Here is a 12,432-nt window from a genome sequence, read left to right as displayed (position 1 = left end):
CTCTTTTTCTCTCTCTTAATCCCTCTATCACATTTTTGCTGTAGTTATTTCAATAAAACTGCATTTGTTTTGATTATCACTGCAAACCCCCTTGTACAATGTTGGTGTTTTGCACTCTGAGATCATTCCTATGAACCATCAGGTCATCTGTCCATTAGGATGGACCCTGACCTTAAATTGGCGTCACGGACAGTTTTCCAGTAGACAGAGGGATTTGCAGGCAAATCCCATGCTAAATTGAGTGCTCTGACTCCGGAATTGGCACAAAAGATCTCTCAGTGCAAAACAGGGGTAACTGTCACTGTCACTACTGTTGCTGACTCTGATACCGGCCCTGATGCCGACACTGATACTTCTCCTGATCCTGATATTGATGCTGTTACTGATATTGATACCGTTGTTGTTGTATTTGAGTTGAATCTGAACCTGTTACTGTTGTATTTGAGCTGAATTTGAAACTGTTACTGTTTTTACTGTTGTATTTTTGTGTGCCTGGACTGTCTAAAACGGAAGGGACAGACCTGAAGAAATTAAGCTGTGCCTTTTAGACAGATATTGTCCCTTCACCTACACAGGGGAGTGAGGGGTGGCCCAGCAAAGGCTGCATGGCTTTCCCCCTGTTCTAGGTTTCTGGTCCCCTCACAAACAAAACATTTGTGTGCGTGTGTTCATGTGAGTGCGTATCTGTACTGTCTGGGAAGGAAGAGACAAATTTGAAGCAACCTCACAGAGCCTCCCAGACTGATTCTGTCTCTTCAACTACCCAGGGAAGCAAGGGGACAGTAGAAGGCTGTGTGATTTGTGTAACTTAAGTTAACTCCCTGGTGTAGCTTTGGTCCCCTCACAAAATGACTAAAAACTTCAGTGCAAAAGGTAAAGCTGAATTTTATGCTCTGCTTGCTAAATACAATGCCACACCTTCTCCGGGGGGAGAAGAATGGGCAAGCTGCAATTGGTTTAACTTAGAAAATGTTATTGATAGAATGTCTTTTTTGCAACATGAAACAAAACTCAAACTGGGCACAAATAAAACCATCCTCTGCTCAGTCTTGGGTGCCTGTCTCACAGCAGCCATAGAAACTTGCTTTAAGTGAAAAAGTGAGGACAATGCTATCATAGACTCCCTCCAAACCCTAGTTGAAGTTTTGCAAAAACAATTGGATGAAGAAAGAAATGTAAATAAGTTGTTGTGGGCTGCCCTGAGAGAGGAACATGTTAAAAATTCACAGAACTCTGATTCCTCAAAAGAAACAGAAGAGAAAGAAACTCCTCACATTAATCAAAATTTCACTCAAAAAGAATTAGCCCTGATGAAAAATTGCGGGAAGCACTGCTGTAACAACATAAAACCTCTAATTAAAACAGAATACAACTATATCAATAATGAAGATTTTAGCCCGCACAAAACCACTAAAGAAATCCCGTACACTGCTACTGAATTAACAAAACTTGCAAAGCAGTACGGGCTTCTCCCCCAAAAATCTGAAACAGAACACATTTGTCAAATGTCTCTCACTGGGGGAGAACAGATTGTTTTGTCAGAACAAGAAGCCGGCGGGTGCTGGAGACATGGGGTGTTCCTAACAACAGCAGACAGACGCATCCCATGGTCCCCAAATCAGCACACAGCTCATTGGGCAGGGGGGCTACACCCTTGGAAAGGAGAGACCCTTTGGTCAGTACGCCCGACCAGCTCCTGGAAAACATTCACAAAACTGGCTGCCTGCAATTGATTCATGAAAATAAATTAATTCCTGGTTTTGAATCTCCAATCCAATCACCTGTAAAGCCTGAAATTATGACCTCTTTAACTCAAAGGCTTCCAGGAACACTTAAACCTACAGCAATTCTCCTTCAGAAAACCATAGTAGCTCTGTCTCCTATAGAAAGACCAGATAAACTTCTTAGTAACCAGAATGACCCTTTTGTTCCCCTTTATGACTTGCTGAGAAAAAGAATAAAATGGGATTGGACTTCTTCTCAGAAGGAAACATTGCAATTGCTGATTCTTGAAGTGACAGCTCACCAAGCACTGGACCCTATCTATCCTACAGACCCCTTTCAGGTGGAGTGGGGATTTGCCTCCTCACAACTTTCAGTAAACATTTGGCAGCAGGGTCCCAAGGGTCTGACAAAGCCTGTTGGGTTTTATTCCTATGGTTTCAAAGATGCTGAGAATAGGTACACTACCTGGGAAGGGGTGTTTGTGGTTGGCTTGGCTTCCAGGGAGGTGAAGGAGAACTGGGCAATCCAAGAAACTGGGAGCTTGGGTAGCAGCCAAAATAAACCTGCCTCTGTGACTAAAGCAACCCCTCCTCTCTCCCCCACTTCTGCTAACAGAGAGGAACAGGACAATGCCCAGGTTGGGGAACTGTTAACTGTTTGGAGTATTTTCCAAAGTGAGGGACAGAATTACTTTCTTGTCTGTATTAACACCAAGTCCTATGCTATGTTTATATTTGGGTTGCTCCAGGCTGATGCTTTTAAAAGAGGTACAGGAGATAATACTGTTAAAGCAATGCAGGGATGGTTTGGGATTTTCCTAAACCCACAGGAAATTCAATCTGGTAATGTTTCTCACTTTACTGTCAAAAGTGTGCAGGATAGGGCAGAAGGTGAACAGATTAAATGGACTTCTCACACCTCTTACTATAGATGGAGGGTAAATGAGTGTTCCAAAATCACTGCTTTTTGCCAGACAGCTCCAAGCACAATTCCTTCAGAACAGGGAGCAGATGATTTCAAGAACCCAGGGCATTACCCTGGACAACCTGTTTTTGGTGGACCCCCTGCTGCTGTAGGGGAAGTACCACTGCTGTTCAAAACCTCTCTGACAATTCCATTGTTCTAACCTTTTCTGCCTCTTCGTGGCAGAGTCTGTTGTGTTTACTTTTTCAGAAGAACTCCAAGGGACATGAAGACCTGACAAACCATGATAACACTAGTGATGATCAACAGAAATAATGTTTTTCCTTCCCCTTATGGTAACACCAGGTGATGATATTATACATAACATGTAAATTAATTGAACTTGAATAAATTGGCTGTCACAATTAGAGATTTGACCAAATTACAGCAACTACTGCAGTCATTCTTATTGGCTTTTGCGAACACACCAGAGACTGCTATCAAGCATATTACCAAATTGGGAAAGAGTGAATGTGGATGATCACAAATTGGTAATTGATGCACTTAGTGCTACACAGAACAATGTTTCCTTAGCCCTCAGCTGTATCCAGGCACAATTGTGGATGCAATCTGTCTCTGCTGCAATCATAAGAGAGGGCGAGGAAGGCACCTTCCCCACAGAAATTCGGAAAATAATCTGGGACAGTGCCACTGAATTTGAAAGAGAATTCCAATCCTGGTGGAACCTGGTGAACTTTACCTATGACCCCATTTCAAACACAGCCACTGCTTTTGTCCTAACCATACGCAATGCCTCTGTACATTTGGTCTTCCCTGTTATTGCATTAGGATTAAACCATGACGGAGCTGTTCTCTATCCTACTGAACATAGAGGATGGGCCCGTCAGGTTGATGACAAATGGCAAACTGTTAACCTGGAAACTTGTATTGTCCGAGAACAACAAGAGTTCATCTGTGAAAGCAATGTAATCATAGATCAAATATTTGTTTAGACATAGAGCCAAATATCTGTCATTTCAAGATTCGTCCACATGAGGATACCCAGACAGCTCTTATATACATAGGCAATGGCTGTGCATGCTTTAGAACAACATGTGATTCTGTCTTTGTAGAAGATGTTGTGGTAGATACAAAGAATCATTCAAATTTTTGTGCTTGTAACTTTACTAAGATAGTAGGATGCGATTTCTCTTATGAAGCTCCAGTTACTTCTCACCACCTACTGCAATCCAACTACACGCTGATCCAGAAGCTGATGCCCACTCCTATTAGAATGAACCTCACCCTCGTGAGACAACTATTGCTCCATCAAGACCTGATTGACATCCTCGAGAAAATCAAGGAGAGTGGACAGAAGACCCTGGTGACTGTTCATCACAACGTGAGACAAATACACCGGGTTATGGAGAGGGTAAAGCAAGATGCTGAGCATAGGTGGTGGGATACTCTCTTTGGGTGGTCACCTACTGCCACAGGTGTTCTGAACAGTGTGTGCCATCCAATTGTTGTTCTTTTGATCCTAGTTACGCTTGGCTTTATCTTGTCAGCAGCCCTATTCATTTTGAATTGGAGAATGATGAAAAAGCTTAAGAGACTGTCAGCTGTAGTCAATGCACACCGCTTAGCTGATGTACTCAATACAATAGATGTCCCCAAAACACTTGATACGAAACGGTTATGAATCAAGCATATGTGCTTTAGAACAACTTCGTAAATATCAAGTATGATTTGCAGAAAGTTACTTTATTTTTAGAAAATAATTTTAAAAGACGATGATAATATTATGATTTGTTTGTTGTTTTGATTATTTGTGATTTGTTTTAATCATTTTGAAATTGTTAAACAAATGATATTGCTTTCAGTGATGAATATTTTTTGAAATTGTTAAAATTAATCATAATTTTTTGAAATCGTTGTAACAAATAACCACGTGTGAAGTTGTTATGATGATCAATATTAATTATGTTTATGTTTGTTGGTTCCCCTTTTCCCTTTTTCTTTTCCTTCTCTTCCCCTTTTATCCCCTCTCTCCTGTCATCCCTACTTTTCCGGGGTTATGCTACCAATGTGCAACGAGTCTCAAAGACACTCTAGAGCTCTGCTGATGAAGATTCCTCAAGACAATCGTGAGTCACGGGGTCGTGTAGAAGTCCATCCAAAAATCCTTCATTTTTTGCCTCACAATTGTCATGAGAAAAGACTACTGAAGGGTTAAAGCTGCTGAGCCGGTTGGGAAAGAAAGTCTCCTGCTTATCTAGTGTGTTCACAAGTGATGCTTGCAGAACACGCCATGCTGTACTCGAAGCGGGCATGCTGCCCTTTTCTGGACAATTGAACTGGACTTTCTTCCAAACTCCTGACCTGGCTGGACTGAGCTCTGGGGTGGCTCCCCCCCGCTCCATGAGAAGACCCCTCTTGCCTGTCTCCAACCACCGTGACAGACCAACAGAGATGCGAATCCCCTCATCAAGGAACCAAGAACCCCTCTGGCACCCTATTGACACCCCCATGGCACCCCCATGGCACCCCCATGGCAACCTCCTTCCAGAGACTGGGACATGTGAGCATTCGGCCATGAAAACAATGGACTTCTCCCCTCCATGGAAACCTAATTTCAGTTACCTTCCCCCAACCAAGAACAGTTTATATATTGGGGTTCGGCCCGACTGTCCTTTGAGATCTCCCCAAGACGTGTACCAGCGAGTTTCGGCGGCGGGACCCCGAAGACATCACGTCTTGGTAGCTATACCCCATTCCCTGACCTTCTTTCCTCCCTTTTTTTTTCCTTGTCTTACCCTTCTCTTCCCCGGATCCCTTAACCAAACACATATTTAGCTGTGGTTATAATCAATAAATTGCACCTTGTTGATTTGTTACTGCAAAACCCCTGTGCCTCTTGTTGGTTATTTTTGCACCCAAAAATCATTCGTCACCCGTTTATTTCAGGCGGACCTTCACACATACTATGCTGTGTGATGTCTGACATCTGTCCTGTGATATCACAGCTGGCTCTGTGATGTCACAGAGGCAGTCTATTATGTCATGAGATGATAAATTGTCTCCACCAGGTGAGCTGACACCTGGAGCTTGTTCTCCACAACCCCAGGCCTATGGAAACCACACAATGCCCATTGAGTGAGAAGGGGAACTGGAAGTTCACCAGCTTCAGTGTCCTGCCAGCTCAGCCAGGGCCACTGGAACATTGGGGTCCATGACCACCAGGGACCACCAGAGAGACCCCCAGGAGAACAGGGGAGGGGAAATACATTAATGATTTAGGTAAATTATTATCAGATGTATATTTTGTCTGGGAAAATCAATGAATATGTATGCAAAATACAGAATATAAACAGAAATTTTCCTGCTCTCAGCCTGCATGGCTTTGGGAGGAGCTGTCCCCTGTGCATCCCCCTGAATAAATAATACTGCTTTTTATTGCTGCAGTGGTGTGAAGGAGTTTTCTATTTTACTGAATTTTTGGTAACACTCCCACTCCCAAGGAAAGCTCTGTCTGCTGCTGTTCACAAACAGAGAAGAGCTGGTAGCAGATTTGGGGCTCGGAGGCTGCCTGTGGCACAGTGACCATGAAACAATCAAGTTTTCAATATTCTATGAAAGAAGGAGGGACAGCAACAAAACTTCTACACTGGAATTAGGAAGGGCAGACTTTGGCCTATTTAGGATGCTGATTTGGGGAGTACTGAATCAGGCACTGATTTTTTTTAAGGAAAACATCCCTTAAAAAAAGGGGTCCAGGAAGGATGGACACATTTCAAGGAAGTAATCTTAAGGGGGAAGGAGCAGCCTGTCCTAGTGTGGCAAAAGATGAGCTAGTGAGGAAAATGACTGGCCTGGCTGGCCGTGGAGATTTTGTGGGAACTCAAGGGTAACAAGAGATGCATCAACTTTGGACAGAAGGTCAAGCAGCTTAGGAAATGTTTAAGGATGTTGCTAAGTCGTGCAGAAAAAAAGTCAAGAGGTGAAAGCTCAATTAGAGTTTAACCTGAACACTTCCATGAAAAAAAAATAGATAATGTTTCCACAATTAATTTAATAGCAAAACATGGGATAAGGAGAACCTCTACTCTTTATTGGATGCAGTGGGGAATATAGAAACTAAAGATAAGGAGAAAACAGAGCTACTTAACATCTTGTTTCTCTCAATTTTCGATATTAGGGCACACTGTCCTCAGGACAAGTGCTCAGGTGAGCTGGTAAATGGGCACAGGCAGCAGAACAGCCCCTGGAATCCAGGAGGAAGCAGTTGGTGACCTGCTGAGCCACTCAGATGCTCACAGGTGTGTGGGATCAGATGGGATCCATCCCAGGGGTATGAGGGCACTGGTGGATGATCTCCCCAAGCTGCTCTCCATCATTTACCATCAGTGCTGGCTCAGCAGGGAGGGCCCAGGGGACTGGAGGTGCCAGTGTGAGCCCATCCCCAAGAAGGGCTGGAAGGAGGATCTGGGGAACTCCAGGCCTGTCAGCCTGCCCTGGGTGCCCAGCAAGGTTATGGAACAGATCACCCTGAGTGCCATCACAGGGCACCCACAGGATGGCCGAGGGATCAGAGCCAGCCAGCGAGGTTTAACAAGTCCAAGTGCCAGGTCCTGCAATTTGGCCACAACAACCCCTGCCGCACTACAGGCTGGGGACAGAGTGGCTGGAGAGCAGCCAGGCAGAAAGGGACCTGCAGATGGAAACGTAGCGGTCGTAGCACATGATGGTCAGCAGATAAAACTCTGCTCCAATGAAGAACACAAAGAAAAAGGGCTGTGTGGCACATCCAGTGTAGGAGATGTCCCTGGTGTCCCAGAGGGAATTGTGCATGGCTTTGGGGACAGTGGTGCAGATCATACCCAGGTCGCTGAGGGCCAGGTTGAGCAGGAAGAAGAACATGGGCGTGTGCAGGTGGTGGCCGCAGGCTACGGCGCTGATGATGAGGCTGTTGCCCAGGAGCGCAGCCAGGGAGATGCCCAGCAAGAGGCAGAAGTGCAGGAGCTGCAGCTGCCGTGTGTCTGCCAATGCCAGCAGGAGGAAGTGCCTGATGGAGCTGCTGTTGGACATTTGCTGGAGCTGCACATGGGAACCTGTTCATGGAGAAAGGACAGTGATAGGTCAGAAGAGGCTGCTTGGAGCCAAACCTGGGCCATTCCCTGCAGACTGTCTTGCTGGGACTCACCCACCCTTGTTCCTTCTCTGGGAAAACCTTCACCTGGGTCCCTGCCTGAGCTCCAGTTGTGCTGGCTGAGTTTGCCAGGAGCAGCCAGGCCTGCGCATGGGGGCTCTTGAGGAGCCATCCCTGCCCCACTGCTCTGGGTTTGTGGCCATGGGGCAGAGGGACTAGGCTAGATATTCAGGATTTGTCAGAGGAACCACTCCTAATGCAGAAAGCCTTGGTAGTGTCTGCACTCCCATTTCTAAAGGAAATAGAGGGCAGGAGTTGGTTTTAGGAATTGTTTTCCTCCCCACACATCATTCTAGGCTCTCTGAGGTCAGAAATCCGCAGCATTTTGGCTGCACTCAGAGTTTCCCACTTAGACATGTGAGAGGGAAAGTATTCCCTGTGGCTAAAGGAAGGTGAGGGGCTGGATGGGCTGGTTCCCAGCTGCCCTGGCTTTGCACCTTAGGCTGCAATCAGAGCACAGTCACACTCCTGGGTCTCCCTGGGATAAACCAGACCCTACCCAGAGCAGAGGGATCCCTGAATTTCTCACTCTCCCTCAAGGTCTCTGGACAAGGTCTCAGAACCCCCTTGTGCCAAGGACACTCACGGCCCCCTTGGCAAACCCAACAGCATTTCCTCAGCTGTTGCAGCTCTGCCCTTCCCCATGGGACATTCAGGGAGCTCCCAGAGGCTCTGGCACAGATTTGCACCCAGGAGGGCAGCTCAGAGCTTGGAAGGGCACAGCAAGGAGATCCCTGGCTGAGCCCATGATGGCATCTCAGGGAGGGAGCTCAGCTCATTCACCTTTCCCATGGACTGCTTTGCCCACAGCCCCACAGGTGCCAGGGAAGCTTGGACACCCCATTCCCATGGACACACCCCTGCCTGGCAGGAATGCCAAGGGCAGTGCCTGACTCAGCTGCTGCAAATGCCAGAGCCTCCCTGAGAGCAGCAGATAACAGTGACAATATCAGGGCAGGGCAGAACCAAGAGAAGATGTTGTGGTGCTGTGCCTGAGAGGGCAGGGCAGAGACAGCCGGGCACTCAGGACAGTGTTCCCATGCCCAGCTGTGCCTGGCACCTCCCACACACCAACCGTGCCCTCATCCTGCCCCCAGCTCTGCTCTCTTCAGCCCCCTCTCCTTCCCTGAGCATCTCCCTGGGCCTGGACATTCCCTCCTGAGAGGAGCCTTGTCCCTGCCAGCGCTCACAGAGCCCATCCCAGCCTGTGTGCCCTGGCCGGGGCCCTACAGAAACCTGCCTGTGTGCAGGGCCCTGGCTGGGGCAGGCTCTGTGTGCAGCTGGGCAAGGACAGCTCAGGAGAGCCCTGCTGGGCCCTGCAGAGGTGATGCTGCTGCTGTCCAGGGCTGAGGAGTGGCTGAGGGCCTTTGGGAGGCTCCCAGCAGAGATACTGACCAGCTTAAGTCACAGTTCTGGAGTCTGTGTAAATGTTCAAACATTCCTTTGATGATCCTGTGTGTGACTTTCAACTCAGAATGTTCTGTGATTCTGGGATTACAATTCCTGATCTGCTTCTCTCATCCCCCTGTTGTCTATAATCCAACGAGAAAAAAAAAAACCCTTGCAGCAGTGTTAGAACAGTAAAGTAAAGTATAAACCAGACACTTATTGGAAACTTCCAGGTGTCCCAGTGGGAAAGGCCACACCCACCTCCCGATTTCAACAATTTATTAAGGTTGATAATGAGGATATTTAACAGGAGCATCCAAAAGGAGATTTAGTTTCCCTAGTTACACACCCCTGGGTCAACCCATTGGAGTAGGTGCAAAGGCTTCTTTGCCTTCACTTTTTATAATGACTGCTCATATTCTGATCATTCTCAAAACCCAAAATGCTCCTATATGTCCAATTCCTAGAAGACTATATAGTATTTCAGGACTATATAAAAGAATAGGACTATACAGCATTTTAGGAATATATTTAGACAGTCAGGTTATTAAGAGAAAGGTAAGGAAACATACTAGATTTAATTCAGAATTAAAGCTATATAAGAATATAATAGTGGTTTAATACAGTTAAGAGTTTAATAGAGTTAAGTAAGGATTATAGAATTGTAATTATATAATAGTAATTTAGAGAGCTATGAATATATAAAAATGTAAAAAATACAAAAATCTTTTTGTCACCACTCCAACATTCACATCTTTCTCTAAGTAGGAAATTGAAAACACTCTCAGAAAAGCTCCTGACCTTTCCAGCAATCCCTGGCTTACCTTCTTTGGGAAGTGTCCTCCGGAGCAGTGCCCAGGCTGGTCTGGAGCTGGGAGCAGCCCTGAGCCACCCAGCCCCTCTCAGCAGCAGCCCCTGCCCTGCTCAGGGTGGCTCCTTCCCCCCACAGCTTCTCTCCAGCACTGGGAGCAGCTCCCTGGGCCGGCTGAGAGCTGTCCCTGGCAGGCAGTAGAGTCCCTGCCCCAGCACAGCGCCCTGGGCTGCAGGACCCTGCTCTGCAGGACAGCCCTGGGCACCCCTGGCTGCAGCCCCGGCTGCTCAGCCCTGCAGCAGAGCCTGGCAACAGGAGCTGCCTTGGGCTCTGCCTGGGCTGGGGCAGCACGGAAAGCCAGCCCTGCCCTAGGGCCACAGCCCTGCTCTGGAGCAGCTCTGAGAATCCTCCTGAAAGGTCCTCAAAGCTGTGGGATGTGCCAGCTCCAGGAGATCCCTGCAGGAACGGCAGCTTCTCTTCCCACAGCCAGGAAATGACTGCTTCAAACCTGGGCTGATTTCTGCTCTAGTGAGCCCTGAGCGAGCTCTGCTCTGTGCTCCCAGCCCAGGCTGAGTTTAACCACTCTGTGCCCCTGCGCTGTGCCCGGGGTGGCTGCAGGCAGTGCCCCAGCCCTGCTGGGCTGTGCACAGGAGCTGCTCCTGGCCAGAGCTGTCTCTCTGCAGCGTTGCCCTTGCCAGGAGCTGCCTCTGTGCCGGGAGCGTCTGTGCAGGTTTTTCAAAGGACTTTGATTTGGTTTTTAACTTGGAGTCTCTGGGAGCTTTGTGCAATCATGGCCTCCAACTATCCGCTGTAATTAGTCCCTGGAGAGGCTTTGTCAGTAACAACACTCATTGGGGCTCATTATTACTTCAGGGTACTTTAGTATTTTCAAAGTATTTGGTGTTTCCCTTTTGATACAGGCTCTGTGAGAGCTTTGTACAATCATGGCCCCAGTTATCTGCTTTAACAAGTCCCTTGAGAGCTTTGTACTGACACTCAGTAGTGCTCATTAATGCTTTGAGATACTCAAGGTTTTTAAGGTACTTTGGATTTTCCTTTCTACATTGAGTCTCTGAGAGGATTTCATGCCATCCTGGCCTCCAATACTCTCCTCCAAGGAGTCATGAGGAGCCTGTGTTGGGGATGGACCTCAGAGGGACACATTCATGCCTCAAGACACTTTGGGTTTTTTGTCCGTCTTTCACTCCTGGAAAGGTTTGTGCAATCTCCTCTCAGGCCCTGAGGTTTCAGTGCTCAGCTCCAAATGCACCATGGGGCTCATTATGATCAAGTACATGCTGACAAACCATGGTTTTGCTTTGATTTCCCTCTACTGTAGTGCAGCTCACTAGGAAGTTCTTTTTCTATTGTTACAGAGAAATATTTCAAATAGCTTCCAATAAATCCATATTCCTGGTTTAGGCGTGTATCGTTCTCTTTAGAGAAGAAATGATAGCAGCATTCTGTGACTGATAGACCCAGGGGCTTTCCTAAGGAGGTCTGGCCTGCTCTGAGAAGCTGTGTCTTGAGATCTGACCCAGTGTGGAGAGCCTTGCTCCACATTTCCAAACCCCATCCTGTCTCTCCTCACTCACCTGGGGTCAGCTTATTTTGGAGAACTTGCTGCACTCAGTCAGAGTGGGGTTTTTCTTCTTTTATTTTAGTAATCTAAAACTCCTAAGCTCCCTGTTGAAAACAGACACCCTCCTCAAGTGTGTGCCAAGCCCAAGCTGCCACCAAGACCACTCCAGACCTGCCCTGGGCCAGCTGTGAGGATGTGTGGAGGCCCAGAGCCCTGCCATCAGAGTCTCAGTCCCCTAGACATGGAGGACTGGTTCCAGATAAGAGGAATAGGCTTTCAGGTTAGGGTGAGATGCTTTCTTCTCCCATTGATCTTTGCAGACACATGATTCATGTCACGCTATGTTACCCCATTGGCCCATTGGCCTAATTATCCTAGTTCAACTCCTATTGCCTACATTTGTTTAGCCCTAGAATGTTCTCCCTCTGTCCCTCCATTGACCCTAGTTTGCTGCATTCCTCCACCCTTGTTTCCCTATTGGCTGACCTGAGCTCTGACCCCTTCTCTGCACCATTTTCCCCCATATCCATTGGACTCTGACTCTCAGCTCCACCCTCACTACCCCATATAAGACCCTGTTCCCTCAGCCTACACCCTGTCTTCATCCCTGGACCCTGTTCAGCTGTGTACCCTGTTCCTGTACCAATAAACCCAGTTTGCAGGAGATCATATGAAAACCCATCCTGCCTGTTCTGTCAGCTTTCTAAGGTAGCAGTGAGCTTTGGGCTCATGAGTGCTGGATGCTACAAGGGCCTCAGCAGAGCAATGATGATACACATGGCACCCAAACAGGGACATGATTTGTTAAGGTCC

The sequence above is a fragment of the Melospiza melodia genome, unplaced genomic scaffold, assembly GCF_035770615.1.
Source record: "Melospiza melodia melodia isolate bMelMel2 unplaced genomic scaffold, bMelMel2.pri scaffold_45, whole genome shotgun sequence".
Lineage (NCBI taxonomy): Eukaryota > Metazoa > Chordata > Aves > Passeriformes > Passerellidae > Melospiza > Melospiza melodia.
Note: the sequence above shows the minus strand (reverse complement) of the source record.